Here is a 17,169-nt window from a genome sequence, read left to right as displayed (position 1 = left end):
ACGGCGCACTGCGTTGAATGCAAACGTACCAAAATAAAACAAGTATTATAATGGATAGACTCGCTAACAACTGTCCAATATCATTTGGAAAGTATAAGCTTGGTTGAGTCTTTGAGGTATCATTAATAAGGGGAACAAGAAAATGTCTGTTCGGCCTGTTCTATGTTGTAATGTTCAGACTCGGCTGAGTCGGTAAAATGTTCGATATTTCTTTGGCTTCTGCACCAGTCCTCCTGTGCGAGTTGTAACTTGTGGTGCCGGAGCATCTGACAAAGGATACTGGGCAGGTGCTGGAATGTTGCCTTGTGCATCATCAGATCTGGTAGCGCGATCAGATCCGGCAGCATCACCCGTTTTGGCAGTGCGATCTCCCTGAGGAGCATGAGGGTCCTGTGGTTCAGACACACAGGAATCCTGATTGGTTTGGGGAAAAGTTTGTGGGGAATAAGCAGGCTTGAGTCGATCCAGTGACACGCGAACAGCCTTTCCATCTTTGAAAATGTCAAAGTGTTTTTCAGCACGGGTCAATACAGGGAAAGGTCCATCGTAAGGTCTCACTAATGGGCCCTTGTGTGCGTCATGTCGAAGGTACACCTGATCCGCTGACTGCAAGTTTTGGGGAATGTACGACGCTGATGATCCATAGTGGGAAGGGGGGGAAGGGGAAAGTTTTCTAAGTTTTTCTTGCAGTTCTTGGACGAAAGTACTGGAAGGGAACACTTTGTCTGCACATGGGGGTGGAAGGAAATCGCCAGGCACTCGGAGGTTTGTGCCATAAGTGAAGAGAACAGGAGCAGCATCAACATCTTCTTTCCACGTTGTCCGGATGCCAAGCATCACGATCGGTAGTTCATCCATCCAGCGTGGTCCATTGAGGCGAGCTTTGAGAGCAGCTTTGAGGCTGCGATGAAACCTTTCCACCATGCCGTTGGCCTGGGGGTGGTATGCTGTGATAGTTTGGGGTTTAATTCCGAGCACCATATTCAGCTCTCGCCACAGCGCACTGGTGAACTGACGGCCTTGGTCTGAAGTAATTGTGTTTGGGACCCCGAATCGCGCGATCCAAGTACGCAATAAGGCTTTGGCACAGGTAACAGCTTCTGCGTTGGGGAGAGGGATAGCTTCTGGCCATCTTGTGAATCTGTCCACGATGGTAAGCAGATAATTGCAGTCTTCTGATGAAGGGAGGGGTCCCACAAGGTCCACGTGTATGTCACCAAAGCGTCTATCAGGGGGGTCAAAAGAGGACAGTGGAGTTTTGGTATGGCGGCCAATTTTGCTAGCCTGACATTCATGACAAGCCCTGACCATGTTCTTCACATCCTTTTTGAGTCCGGGCCAGATGTAGCGTGCTGAGATAGCGCGGGTGGTGGGTTTGGGTCCAGGGTGAGACAGGTTGTGCAAAACATTAAATACTCCATGCTGGAGGTACCACCGGCCGGGGGTGGCCATTAGAAACATCACACAGAATTTGGGTGCCATCCAGAGTGATGTCCTTTAGTTGTAGGGATCCTGGTTTGGAGCGTAAGTCTGCAACGTTGGGATCGGTTTGCTGTGCCGCTGCCATTTGAGCAAGATCTACAGCAGGGATTGATGATGTGCTAGCAATCAGTGGCTCCTGGTCAGGCACAGGTGCCCTGGAGAGTGTATCAGGTACAATGTTGTCTGACCCACTGATGTGTCTGATGTCAGTTGTGAACTCGGCTATGTAGCAAAGCTGACGTTCTTGGCGAGGGGATCTGTCAGTGTTGCTTGTCAGGGCATGAGTTAGTGGTTTATGGTCTGTGAGCACCGTAAATGTTTTTCCTTCCAGGAAGTAGCGGAAATGCTGGATTGCACTGTAGATGGCCAACAGTTCACGGTCAAACGTTGAGTAACGTTGTTGGGTTGGTGTGAGCTTCCTTGAGAAGAATGCAATGGGTTTCCAGGCACCATTCTGCTGTTGTGACAGTTCGGCTCCTATGGCAGTGTCTGATGCATCCACCGAAAGTTTTGTTTCAGATTGTGGGTCGGGGTGATGAAGCATAACAACAGAAGCCAGTGCTAATTTGGCCTCCTGGAATGCAGCTTGACATTCAGGTGTCCATGTGAATTTCTTGGGTTTACCTTTGAGAGCCTCAGTCAGAGGTGCAAGGCGCTTTGCGATGCCTGGAAGAAATCTGTGGTAGAAATTCATCATTCCCAGAAAACGTTCAAGAGCTTTCTTATCAGAAGGTGTGGGAAGATCGACAATTGCGCTAACTTTTTCTGGCAGGGGTTCAATCCCGGCTGCTGAGACTAAATGTCCAAGGAAATGCAGGGAAGATTGACCAAAAACGCATTTCTTGATATTGACCACTAAACCGTTGGAGGTGAGTAGGCTGAAAATGGTGCGTAGATCGGCCTCATGTTGTTCGGGTGAATCACTTGCAACAAGAATGTCATCGAGATACACAAAACAGCAATCTAGGTCCTTCAAAACACCATCCATGAGGCGTTGAAACGCCTGAGCTGCATTTTTCAGACCGAACGGCATTTTCAGAAACTCATACAGGCCGAATGGGGTGATGACTGCTGTTTTTGGAATATCCTGTGGTGCAACTGGGATTTGGTTGTAGCCGCGAACAAGGTCAATTTTGGAAAAAAAAAATTTTTCCAGCAAGGTTGGCATTCAGGTCCTGGATGTGGGGAAGGGGGTAGCGGTCATCTCTAGTTATATCATTGAGTCGACGATAATCTCCGCAGGGACGCCAGCAGCCATTGCTTTTCTTCACGTGCATGCACAGGGGAACCAGTAGTGGGGATGTAGTGGAGTACACCATGCTTGTTTTCTGTGAAGGAAGGTACTAGGAGTTCAGGAAAATCCTCTACAATTGCTTCGTAGCGGGAATGAATCTTGTGCTTGCGAGCCTCTTCCTGCTTGCGAGCGTGCCAGTCGTCCAGGAATCACCAGATCTCCATCCAGGGACACCAGACGTCTGTTGGTAAGATCAATAGCCAGTCTTTGGGTAGCAAAAAAGTCTGCGCCTAGGATTGTCTGAGTCACATCTGCGATCCAAAACTTTTGAACAAACGATGCGCCCTGGCCTAATTGTAATGGGATATTCCTTTTTCCATAAGTAGGAATGGCTGAGCCGTTGGCAGCAATCAGACTGGGTCCTCGAGTCTTTTTGCGTTCTGCGACACTTGCAGGGAAAACAGATTCCTCAGCCCCCGTGTCAACCAGAAAACTGCGTCCTGACAAAACATCTGCTACCATGATTGTGTTAATGTTGACTGAGGTAGCTGTTGAAAAGTCCTGAGATTCGGTGGAGCTAATGTTAGCAGCCTGTTTTTGATCTCTTTTCCACTTAGGTTGTTGTGGGGCCATTGCACAGGGTCGTCCACCAACCTTGTTTTCGCAGCGTCTCGCTTCAGTTCCGAATCGTGCGTGGTACTTGCACAAAGTGAAAGGATTTGAAGCAGCAGTGCTAGAATAATTCTTTAGTGGTCGATTAGATGTAGCTGCCACAAATGCAGGAGTTGGAAGATCCACTTCCAAAATGTGGTCAGCCTTTTCGGCCAGAACCTCAAGATCTTCGTTTGGAGACTGGGCAAGAATCTTTCGGACTTCTGGTGGCAGTTGATTCAGAAAAAGAGCTCTGAAGAGAGTCTCTGGGTTGGAATTCATCGTTTGCATGTTCTGTAATAATTCTGACGGTCGTTTGTCTCCCAGACCTTGCATTTGCAGAAGGGCAGTATCTTTCTGTAGTTGTGTGGACTCAAAAGCTTTGAGTAGAGCCGCCTTGAGTGTTTCATACTTTTGGGTGTCTGGGGGGCGTTCAGTTACCGCCTGTACACGCCTGGATGTATCTGAGTCGAGAAGTTGTACCACATGATGAAATTTTGTCAAATCATTCGTGATGGGAGGTGTGTGGGTAGCAAAAACAGCTTCCAAACGAAGAAACCATGCTGATGCATTGGTTGTCCAAAAGGGGGGTGCTTTGAAGGCGACAGCTGCCACAAGTGGTTGAGGAGGAAATTTTTCTGTCTGAGATAAAGTATGTTGCCGGATGGCGTCTGCAAGTTGTGTAATTGCTTCTGTTGTCATCGACATGATTGTAATTTGTATGAGTTTGTGAGTATACGAGTGGTCGTAGCTGGTATTAGCTGGTCACTATTAGATTCCACTCACGGCTTCCGGTATCAAATACAATTGACTAAAAACCCAAATCGCATGCGACGTTATGTCATTAGGTAAGTCGCATTAGGTAAGTGCTACAATATCAAACGCTTTCAGAGAGACTTTCAGAGTATCTCTGAAGCGCTTCTTCTGACCTTGGTGTGATCTCTTCCCTTGTTGCAGCTCGCCATAGAAGAGCCTTTTTGGGCAGCCGATGGTCTGGCATGTGCGCCACGTGTCCAGCCCAGCGAACTGGGACTTCATCAGGATGGTGAAGATGCTGGGAAGGGTGGCTTTTCCGAGCTTTTGTGGATGCCTACATTACATATGTCAGTGTGGATGCCCACATTACATATGTTAGTGTGGATGCCCCCATTACATATGTCAGTGTGGATGTCTACATTACATATGTCAGTGTGGATGCCCACATTACATATGTTAGTGTGGATGCCCCCATTACATATGTCAGTCTGGATATCCACGTTACATATGTCAGTGTGGATGTCCACATTATATATGTCATTGTGGATGTTCACGTTACATATATCAGTGTGGATGTCCACATTACATATGTCAGTGTGGATGTTCACGTTACATATGTTCGTGTGGATGCCAACATTACACATGTACACGTTACATATGTCAGTGTGGATGTCCACATACCTGTGTTACTTTGGATGTCCGTGTTACATAATTATGTCAGTGTGGATATCCACGTTACATATGTCAGTGTGAATCATCCACATCACATGTGTCAGTGTGAATGTCCACGGTGCAAATGTCAGTGTTAATTATCCACATTACATGTGTCAGTCTGGATGTCCACATTACATATGTCCGTGTGGATGTTCACATTACTTGTGTTACTTTGGATGTCCATATTACATGATTATGTTAGTGTGGATATCCACGTTACATATGTCAATGTGAATCATCCACATCACATGTGTCAGTGTGGATATCCACGTTACATATGTCAGTGTGTGTGTCCCCATTACATATGTCAGTGTGGATGTCCACATTACATATGTCAGTGTGGATGTCCACATTACATATGTCAGTGTGGATGTGCAACATTACATACAAGGATGACATCGTGAGGCAGTCCTCAGATGGCCCTTGGCGGTCGGCTTGGCAACTGACAACATGGTTTGATGTGGTATGGCGCTGTGACCCCTGACCTTTGACCTGTTGACAGACTGGGCTCCACCGCTCAGATCCCCGCCACCAAGACTTGCTGCACAAGGTCAAGGTCACGCTGGACTCGTTGAGACACGAACGGGTGCAGCTTGTGGAGACCTTGGAGCAGGTGATGATGTTCCCTGTGCCAAACTGTGCCGACTTGTCTTCCTGTGCCAAACTGTGCCGACCTGTCTTCCTGTGCCAAACTGTGACGTCCTGTGTCAAACTGTGTCGTCCTGTCTTCCAGTGCCAAACCGTACTGTCCTGTCTTCCTGTGCCAAACTGTGACGTCCTGTGTCAAACTGTGTCGTCCTGTCTTCCTGTGCCAAACTGTACTGTCCTGTCTTCCTGTGTCAAACTGTGTCGTCCTGTCCTGTCTTCCTGTGCCAAACTGTGTCGTCCTGTCTCTCCGTGCCAAACTGTGTCGTCCTGTCCTGTCTCCCTGTGCCAAACTGTGTCGTCCTGTCTTCCTGTGCCAAATTGTGTCGTCCTGTCCTGTCTTCCTGTGCCAAACTGTGTCGTCCTGTCCTGTCTTCCTGTGCCAAACTGTGTCGTCCTGTCTTCCTGTGCCAAACTGTGTCGTCTTGTCTTCCTGTGCCAAACTGTGTCGTCCTGTCTTCCTCTGCCAAACTGTGTCGTCCTGTCTCTCCGTGCCAGACTGTGTCGTCCTGTCCTGTCTTCCTGTGCCAAACTGTGTCGTCCTGTCCTGCTCGTCCTGTCTCCCTGTGCCAAACTGTGTCGTCCTGTCTTCCTGTGCCAAACTGTGTCGTCCTGTCTCCCTGTGCCAAACTGTGTCGTCCTGTCCTGTCTTCCTGTGCCAAACTGTGTCGTCCTGTCTTCCTGTGCCAAACTGTGTCGTCCTGTCTCTCCGTGCCAAACTGTGTCGTCCTGTCTTCCTGTGCCAAACTGTGTCGTCCTGTCTCCCTGTGCCAAACTGTGTCGTCCTGTCCTGTCTTCCTGTGCCAAACTGTGTCGTCCTGCCTTCCTGTGCCAAACTGTGTCGTCCTGTCTCCCTGTGCCAAACTGTGTCGTCCTGCATTCCTGTGCCAAACTGTGTCGTCCTGTCTTCCTGTGCCAAACTGTGTCGTCCTGCATCCCTGTGCCAAACTGTGTCGTCCTGTCTCTCCATGCCAAACTGTGTCGTCCTGTCTTCCTGTGCCAAACTGTGCCGTCCTGTCTTCCCGTGCCAAACTGTGCCGTCCTGTCTCCCTGTGCCAAACTGTGCCGTCCTGTCTTCCCGTGCCAAACTGTGCCGTCCTGTCTTCCCGTGCCAAACTGTGCCGTCCTATACATGAAAACTTTCACAAGTGAATAATGACAGCACAGACAGATTTTCGTATCTACGTCTGATATATATGCATCTGTATATCGGGTGTCCCCCCAAAAGTAAACCGCTTTTTGACAAGTATTTTCTCTATGACAGAGAAACCGAATTCATTGAAAATTTTCGCACAGTAACCTTAGGGTACCATCAACAAATCTGCAAAATATCTAAAAGTTCGAACGCAAAATACGCGAGTATTATCAAATTCAAAACAGCATGTCAAAAAATCCAATATCAGAGCTGTGCAATGTGACCTTCATGTTCATGCCAGCTGCCAGGTGTTGGCATCTGTCATCTGTCACACACAAACATCTGTCAATCAGTGTCAGTCTAAAAATAGCCTGTTTGGGTGTCAAGTCTATTGATTTTTTTTCGATTTTTTTTCGTCTGTATCCAAAATCAGTTTTTTCCAAAGTTTCAGTTTGGAAGGATCAACTACGCCTTTGAGTGAAAGTATTTGTATTTGTATTTGTATACAAAGTGATAAGATTACCATTGAAAACTGTTTCAAGGAGAAAGGCTGGGGTGGAAGAAGGATCATGTCACTGTAAATAGACTTATCGCTGAAATACGCACTACAGGGTCAGTAGCACGTAAAATTGGCAGTGGGAGACCCAAGACTGCATGTTTGGAGGAGAACAAGGACCGTGTTGAGGAACTGATTCAATCCCAGGAGGAGAACCCAGGGACCCACAAATCTCTTAGAGAAGTTGCAAGCGATTTACAAGTGAGCAAGTCTTCTGTGCAAAGAATGGCGAAAGAACTGGAGCTGAAGACCTTCAAGAGGATACGGGTATCAAGAAGGGACCAAAATGTTAGAGGGAAAAGAAAAACTCGCTGCCGTAACTTGAATGACCGCTATTCGGCCACTGATGTGAAAAGGATCATTTTCACAGACGAGAAAGACTTTACGTTACAGATTGCTAAAAATCGCCAAAACGATCGCGTTTATGGGAAACGGAAACGAGAAATTCAGCCATCTCGCCTCTATCACGAGACTTCTAGATTTTCAAAAAAGATAATGGTTTCAGCTGGAGTATCCTGGAAAAGAAAAACAAACATGCATTTTATGACACTGACATAGCCAAGGTTAATAGTGAAAGCTACATTCAGTTATTGGATGACAATCTTCTCCCGGCTTGTGGGCGTCTTTATCCTAGAAACAATTACATGTTTCAGCAAGATGGGGCTCCTTCACACACAAGTAGGTTAACCCAGGCCCATTTGGAGGAGGCTACACCAGAATTAATCAAGAAGGATGAATGGCCTCCACAAAGTCCTGACTGTAACCCAATGGATTATGCCATATGGGACTCTCTGAAGGAGAAAGTTTACCGGGGAGTGAGAGACAAATTGACCGAGCAGGCGTTAAAGGACAGGATAATTATGTCATGGGAGGAGATATCGGTGGAAGAAATACGTAAAAGCATTTCTACTTGGAAGAAACGGCTTCGTTTAGTCGTGGAGGAAGATGGAGGCCACACTGAGCATAAACTGAAATAAGTGAGTTTTCCTCTGATATTGGATTTTTTGACATGCTGTTTTGAATTTGACAATACTCACATAATTTGATATTTTAAATATTTTGCAGACTTGTTGATGATACCCTATGGTTACTGTGTGAAAATGTCCAATGAATTTGGTTTATCGCTGAGAAAATACTTGTCAAAAAGCGGTTCACTTTTTTCGGGATACCCGATATATCTCTCTCTATCTTTGTATCTGTCTCTCTGTCCCTGTATTTGTCTTTGTCTGTCTACATCTGTCACACACACACACACACACACACACACATACACATATACACACACACATACTCGCGCGCGCGCATACACACACACGCGCCCACACACAGATAGATAGATAGATACATAGATAGATAGATGGATGGATGTGCTTGTGCAAACTCACTTGAATGAAAAAAATCGTAAATGACTAAATTGCCAGATCAATTCATTTTGAAACTTCTTTAATGTAAGCAAGTGATTAAAAAAGTTGTCAAGTTTTATGATAAGAACAAATACAAAGTGATGGTATCAGAAGACTGCCAAGCGACTAAAGCTGAAAACGGATTTATAGTTGCTTGGTTGTCCAAAACAATTCTTCGTTGAAACCTCTGGTAAAAGTAAATTATACCTGATTCTATGTCTATGTAAAGCGATGTACAAGCACACTCAGACATAGATAGCTCGTTATGTTACTGGCATATTTATTTTTCGTCTTTGTGATATCAGTTCTCCCATTTATCATTCTGTGTGATTTAGAAATGCTAAATACAGCCCACTGATTATTGTTTTTTTCTCATTTTCGGGTTGTCATGAAAACAAAAAACCAAACAAATGAATAAATAGATATATAAATAAATGAATACACACACACACACACACACACACACACACACACACACACACACACACACACACACACACACATCCATCCATCCATCCGTATGAGCGCCCAATGCCCGTCCGACAGACAGGAAACAGGCCGACGTGCCTTGATGTTTGCAGGAGAAAGGGAGACTAACCGAGGTTCAGGACGACATCTTGGAGTTGTCTCGCTTGCTTTCACCCCTCCCGGTACGAGGCGATGATGCTGATGACGTCACCGGTGAGGTCAGTGACTCTTCTGCCACTTCGGCGTCTGCGGGGCTTGAAATACAGGTATTTGTTTATTTTCCCATCTATTTTCGGTTAAACAAATAAACACACACACACACACACACACACACACACACACACACACACACACACACACACACACAGAGGTTTCTCTGTGTCAGCCACCCGTGCTTTTACATCTCTGACAGAACATTCATATGTCTACAGGTGTATTTCTTTTAGTATTAATTAGTTATCAGTATGACATGACACACCATGATCTCTCTGACAGTGATGACATGTCACACCATGATCTCTCTAACAGTGATGACACGACACACCATGATCTCTCTAACAGTGATTACATGACACACCATGATCTCTCTAACAGTGATGACACGACACACAATGTGCTCTCTAACAGTGATGACACGACACACCATGATCTCTCTAACAGTGATTACATGACACACCATGATCTCTCTAACAGTGATGACATGTCACACCATGTGCTCTCTAACAGTGATTACATGACACACCATGATCTCTCTAACAGTGATGACACGACACACAATGTGCTCTCTAACAGTGATGACATGACACACCATGATCTCTCTAACAGTATGACATGACACACCATGATCTCTCTAACAGTGATGACATGACACACCATGATCTCTCTGACAGTGATGACATGACACACAATGTGCTCTCTAACAGTGATGACATGACACACCATGATCTCTCTGACAGTGATGACATGACACACAATGTGCTCTCTAACAGTGATGACATGACACACCATGGCTGACAGTGATGACACGACAACAATGAGCTCTCTAACAAAACAGTGAAGGCGAGTGGCAGAATGTTAGTGAGTCATGACGGATGAAAAGGAAGCTGTACGAAGACTGGAGAGAAGAGAAAATACAGACGGCGTATCATAAACAACAACAAAACAACTGTCGGAAAGCATCACATGATGACATGTATAGTTTCAACTGGGCGACCCACCTCCCCACCCACCATGCACCTTCTCCATGCCCCCCGCCCCCACCCCCGCCCCCGCCCCCTGTCAAGCCCTATTTTCCATTGCATTTCAATGTCATTATAGAAAGGTTTTTAATATGTTTATTGATCCACACCTGGCGAATGGTCCCTGTATGCAAAGCCGCACATTTTGTGCTCATTCCAAACATTTCCACGCCGCTTTTCACCAACAGGGGTGTCCAGAACTGCTCACAGAAGAGGGGGAAGAACTGAAGAAGCCACAAGATGATAAAGTCAAGAGTGTTAACTCCCTTGATTCTGAAGATTCCAGTCTGACTTCCAGCGGTGACTCACTGGATTCCAACAGGTCAGTGTTTTGTGTGTGTGTGTGTGTGTGTGTGTGTGTGTGTGTGTGTGTGTGTGTGTCTGTCTGTGTGTGTGTGTGTGTGTGTGTGTGTGAGCGGGAGAGATACAGAGGCAAAGGGATACAAACAGAGAGAAACAGAGAAGGGGGACAGACAGAGAAGCTGTTTGTTCTCCCGTTAGCTTGTCGCCATGTGACGGTGTTTCCCTGTGTCAAGAGTCTCGCTTGTTTGTCAAACATCGCTGTTGAGCATGGTGAATCTGTGTCTTTGTCATGTGGAGCATGGTGATTCTGTGTCTTTGTCATGTGAAGCATGATGATTCTGTGTCTTTGTCATGTGGAGCATGATTCTGTGTCTTTGCCATGTGGAGCATGGTGATTCTCTGTCTTTGTCATGTTGAGCATTGTGATTCTGTGTCTTCGTCATGTTGAGCATGGTGATTCTGTGTCTTTGTCATGTGGAGTATGGTGATTCTGTGTCTTTGTCATGTTGAACATGGCGATTCTGTGTCTTTGTCATGTGGAGTATGATGATTCTGTGTCTTTGTCATGTTGAGCATGGTGATTCTGTGTCTTTGTCATGTGGAGTATGATGATTCTGTGTCTTTGTCATGTGGAGTATGATGATTCTGTGTCTTTGTCATGTGGAGCATGGTGATTCTGTGTCTTTGTCATGTGGAGTATGATGATTCTGTGTCTGCCATGTTGAGCATGGTGATTCTGTCTTTGTCATGCTGAGCATGGTGATTCTGTCTTTGTCATGCTCAGCATGGTGATTCTGTCTTTGTGTCATGTTCAGAATGTTTATTCTGTCTTTGTCATGTTGAGCATGGTGATTCTATGTTTGTCACGTTGAGCATGGTGATTATGTGTCTTTGTCACGTTGAGCACAGTGATTCTGTGTCTTTGTCACGTTGAGCACGGTGATTCTGTGTCATTGTCGTGTTGAGCACGGTGATTCTGTCTTTATCACGTTGAGCACGGTGATTCTATGTCTGTGTAAAACGATGTACAACCAACAATGGAAAAGTCAAACTTAAATGCTGTTCCCACACATAATTATTTACATACTGTTGTTATGTGTGTACGTCGTGTCCTACAATCCATAAGGTTTCAAGACAAATACAATTCTATTCTATCATGTTTATCATGTTGATGCAAACACGCATGGAAGGAACAGTTGTGGATCCATGGAATAAAGGTATAAAATGGAGTGCCTTGATTATGTAGATAGTGTGGATTTGTTTGAAAGGATGCGAGTGAGGGAGAGTGAGGGAGAGTGAGGGAGTGAACCACGTGGAGTGGCTCCCAGGCTGGCAGGCGTGAAGAACTAAACGCTCTCCCGTCATGCTTATTTCTCATCAACTCGGGAGTGCAGAACACTTCCGCCAGCGGCATCAGAACGGAGAGACCTCGAAGGGACATACTTGCTTAAAAGGTCAGGAATATAGTGAGGTGCTGCTATTCCTGAAATCTTCCTGAGTGGAGAAACATGAGATCCGGCACATCGTTGTCTGATCAACAGGAAGCCAATGTGATTCCTTAAAAAGAGGCGCACAATACTGTCCAAAATAAACCTTTTATTTTTGCACGCGTTCCTCGACACACGCACGCACGTACACGTACACGCGCGCGCACCCCCACCCCCCACACGTATAAACAGACATGAAAAATGGGGTGGAGGGGAGAGGGAGAGAGCAGGGACACAGAGAGAAGTGAGGGAGGAGGCGGAATGCAAAGGGACAGAGACAGAGAAGGGACAGAGAAGGGACAGAGAAGGGACAGAGACAGAGAAGGGACAGAGACAGAGAAGGGACAGAGAAGGGACAGACAGAGAAGGGACAGAGACAGAGAAGGGACAGATAGAGAAGGGACAGAGACAGAGAAGGGACAGATAGAGAAGGTACAGAGACAGAGAAGGGACAGACAGAGGAGGGACAGAGACAGAGAAGGGACAGAGACAGAGAAGGGACAGAGACAGAGAAGGGACAGACAGAGGAGGGACAGAGACAGAGAAGGGACAGACAGAGAAGGGGCAGAGACAGAGAAAGGGACAGAGACAGAGAAGGGACAGACAGAGGAGGGACAGAGACAGAGAAGGGACAGACAGAGGAGGGACAGAGACAGAGAAGGGACAGAGACAGAGAAGGGACAGAGACAGAGAAGGGACAGACAGAGAAGGGACAGATAGAGAAGGGACAGAGATAGAGAAGGGACAGACAGAGAAGGGACAGATAGAGAAGGCACAGACAGAGAAGGGACAGATAGAGAAGGGACAGAGACAGAGAAGGGACAGATAGAGAAGGGACAGAGACAGAGAAGGGGCAGATAGAGAAGGGACAGACAGAGAAGGGACAGAGACAGAGACAGAGAAGGGACAGACAGAGAAGGGACAGAGACAGAGAAGGGACAGAGACAGAGAAGGGACAGATAGAGAAGGGACAGATAGAGAAGGGACAGAGATAGAGAAGGGACAGACAGAGAAGGGACAGATAGAGAAGGGACAGACAGAGAAGGGACAGATAGAGAAGGGACAGAGACAGAGAAGGGACAGATAGAGAAGGGACAGACAGAGAAGGGACAGAGACAGAGAAGGGACAGAGAAGGGACAGACAGAGAAGGGACAGACAGAGAAGGGACAGATAGAGAAGGGACAGACAGAGAAGGGACAGATAGAGAAGGGACAGAGACAGAGAAGGGACAGATAGAGAAGGGACAGAGACAGAGAAGGGGCAGAGACAGAGAAGGGGCAGATAGAGAAGGGACAGAGACAGAGAAGAGGACAGACAGAGAAGGGACAGAGACAGAGAAGGGACAGAGACAGAGAAGGGACAGACAGAGAAGGGACAGAGACAGAGAAGGGACAGAGACAGAGAAGGGACAGAGACAGAGAAGGGACAGAGACAGAGAAGGGACAGAGACAGAGAAGGGACAGAGACAGAGAAGGGACAGATAGAGAAGGGACAGACAGAGAAGGGACAGAGACAGAGACAGAGAAGGGACAGACAGAGAAGGGACAGAGACAGAGAAGGGACAGAGACAGAGAAGGGACAGATAGAGAAGGGACAGACAGAGAAGGGACAGAGACAGAGAAGGGACAGATAGAGAAGGGGCAGAGACAGAGAAGGGACAGATAGAGAAGGGACAGACAGAGAAGGGACAGAGACAGAGACAGAGAAGGGACAGAGACAGAGAAGGGACAGAGACAGAGAAGGGACAGAGACAGAGAAGGGACAGATAGAGAAGGGACAGACAGAGAAGGGACAGAGACAGAGACAGAGAAGGGACAGACAGAGAAGGGACAGACAGAGAAGGGACAGAGACAGAGAAGGGACAGACAGAGAAGGGACAGAGACAGAGACAGAGAAGGGACAGACAGAGAAGGGACAGACAGAGAAGGGACAGAGACAGAGAAGGGGCAGACAGAGAAGGGACAGAGACAGAGAAGGGGCAGACAGAGAAGGGACAGAGACAGAGAAGGGACAGATAGAGAAGGGACAGAGACAGAGAAGGGACAGAGACAGAGAAGGGACAGAGACAGAGAAGGGGCAGAGACAGAGAAGGGACAGATAGAGAAGGGACAGAGACAGAGAAGGGGCAGAGACAGAGAAGGGACAGATAGAGAAGGGACAGAGACAGAGAAGGGACAGACAGAGAAGGGACAGAGACAGAGAAGGGACAGAGACAGAGAAGGGGCAGATAGAGAAGGGACAGACAGAGAAGGGGCAGATAGAGAAGGGACAGACAGAGAAGGGACAGAGACAGAGACAGAGAAGGGACAGACAGAGAAGGGACAGAGACAGAGAAGGGACAGAGACAGAGAAGGGGCAGAGACAGAGAAGGGACAGAGAGAGAAGGGACAGACAGAGAAGGGACAGAGACAGAGAAGGGACAGAGACAGAGAAGGGACAGACAGAGAAGGGACAGAGACAGAAGGGACAGAGACAGAGAAGGGACAGACAGAGAAGGGACAGAGACAGAGAAGGGACAGACAGAGAAGGGACAGAGACAGAGAAGGGACAGACAGAGAAGGGACAGAGACAGAGAAGGGACAGACAGAGAAGGGACAGAGACAGAGAAGGGACAGACAGAGAAGGGACAGACAGAGAAGGGACAGAGACAGAGAAGGGACAGACAGAGAAGGGACAGAGACAGAGAAGGGACAGACAGAGAAGGGACAGACAGGGAAGGGGCAGAGACAGAGAAGGGACAGACAGAGAAGGAACAGTGACAGAGAAAGTGACAGAGAAGGGACAGAGATAGAGAAGGGACAGAGAAGGGACAGACAGAGAAGGAACAGTGACAGAGAAAGGGACAGAGACAGAGAAGGGACAGAGAAGGGACAGACAGAGAAGGAACAGTGACAGAGAAAGGGACAGAGACAGAGAAGGGACAGAGAAGGGACAGACAGAGAAGGAAAAGTGACAGAGAAAGGGACAGAGACAGAGAAGGGACAGAGACAGGACAGAGAAGGGACAGAGACAGAGAAGGGACAGACAGAGAAGGAGCAGTGACAGAGAAAGTGACAGAGAAGGGACAGAGATAGGGAAGGGACAGAGAAGGGACAGACAGAGAAGGAACAGTGACAGAGAAAGGGACAGAGACAGAGAAGGGACAGAGAAGGGACAGACAGAGAAGGAACAGTGACAGAGAAAGGGACAGAGACAGAGAAGGGACAGACAGAAAAGGAAAAGTGACAGAGAAGGGACAGAGACAAGAGAAAAGGACAGAGACAGAAAAAGGGACAGAGAAGGGACAGAGACAGAGAAGGGACAGCCAGAAGGGACAGAGACAGAGAGGGGACAGACAGAAAAGGGACAGAGAAGGGACAGAGACAGAGAAGGGACAGACAGAAGGGACAGAGATAGAAAGGGGACAGAGACAGAGAAGGGATAGAGAAGGGACAGAGAGGGGACATATATATGCCCCATATATAGAGAAGGGACAGAGGCAGAGAAGGGACAAAGACAGAGAAGGGACAGAGAAGGGACAGAGAAGGGACAGAGACAGAGAAGGGACAGAGATAGAGAAGGGACAGAGACAGAGAAGGGACAGAGATAGAGAAGGGACAGAGACAGAGAAGGGACAGACAGAAGGGACAGAGATAGAAAGGGGACAGAGACAGAGAAGGGATAGAGAAGGGACAGAGAGGGGACATATATAGAGAAGGGACAGAGACAGAGAAGGGACAAACAGAAGGGACAGGGGACGTCACTGTGAGTGATGGATGTTCCGGGGTGACCTTTCTTCACTTCGCTCCCCCCCCCCCCCCCCCCCGTGCCCCTTCCCCTGACTGTGGCTGTTGTTCTGTGGTCTCCGGGGTTCTCGGTTACTGGCCTCACCACCTGGGCCCCCGTATGGACAGACCCCAACATGAGTTGACAGCTGTCCCTGCTTCACAGCGTGCATCATGTTATTCTTGTTGTTGTTTCGTTGATGTAGGTTAAACGAGCAGGCACCCTGGCAGAGTCGGTCAGACATTGGACTTGTGGCCCAGTGATCAGGGTTCGAGGCCCAGTTTCGGCATGATGTTGTGCCTTTGGGAAAAGCACTTTACTCCGATTTTCCTCACTCCAGCCCACTCGTGAATGGCAACCTGATGTCAGTTTGGGAAGATTAAAAGCGGCGGTGGAGAGGACTGGGCCCCGCCTTCCTATGCCGAGCCCCAGCCCCAGTAGACCTTTAGCCTTTAAGCTAAGGCTGTAAGATGGGACCTTGAACATAGATTCTCCTGCTGTCCGTTGTCCCGCTGTGCTCATGTGGGCATGGACTGGATCCGCTGCAGTCCCCGTCCCTCTGTGTCGTCAGTGGGACACGGTCACGTTTTTGTTGTGTCAGTGGGACACGGTCACGTTGTTGTTGTTGTGTCAGTGGGACACGGTCACGTTGTTGTTGTGTCAGTGGGGCACGGTCACGTTGTTGTTGTGTCAGTGGGGCACGGTCACGTTGTTGTTGTTGTGTCAGTGGGACACGGTCACGTTGTTGTTGTGTCAGTGGGGCACGGTCACGTTGTTGTTGTTGTGTCAGTGGGGCACGGTCACGTTGTTGTTGTGTCAGTGGGACACGGTCACGTTGTATGTGTCAGTGGGACACGGTCACGTTGTTGTTGTTGTGTCAGTGGGACACGGTCACGTTGTTGTTGTTGTGTCAGTGGGGCACGGTCACGTTGTTGTTGTTGTGTCAGTGGGGCACGGTCACGTTGTTGTTGTGTCAGTGGGGCACGGTCACGTTGTTGTTGTTGTGTCAGTGGGACACGGTCACGTTGTTGTTGTTGTGTCAGTGGGACACGGTCACGTTGTTGTTGTGTCAGTGGAACACGGCCACGTTGTTGTTGTTGTGTCAGTGGGGCACGGTCACGTTGTATGTGTCAGTGGGGCACGGTCACGTTGTATGTGTCAGTGGGACACGGTCACGTTGTTGTTGTTGTGTCAGTGGGGCACGGTCACGTTGTTGTTGTTGTGTCAGTGGGGCACGGTCACGTTGTTGTTGTTGTGTCAGTGGGACACGGTCACGTTGTTGTTGTTGTGTCAGTGGGGCACGGTCACGTTGTATGTGTCAGTGGGGCACG

This window comes from Babylonia areolata, chromosome 34 (assembly GCF_041734735.1).
Source record: "Babylonia areolata isolate BAREFJ2019XMU chromosome 34, ASM4173473v1, whole genome shotgun sequence".
In the NCBI taxonomy this organism is placed as follows: Eukaryota; Metazoa; Mollusca; class Gastropoda; order Neogastropoda; family Buccinidae; genus Babylonia; species Babylonia areolata.
This window is presented reverse-complemented; position numbering follows the sequence as displayed.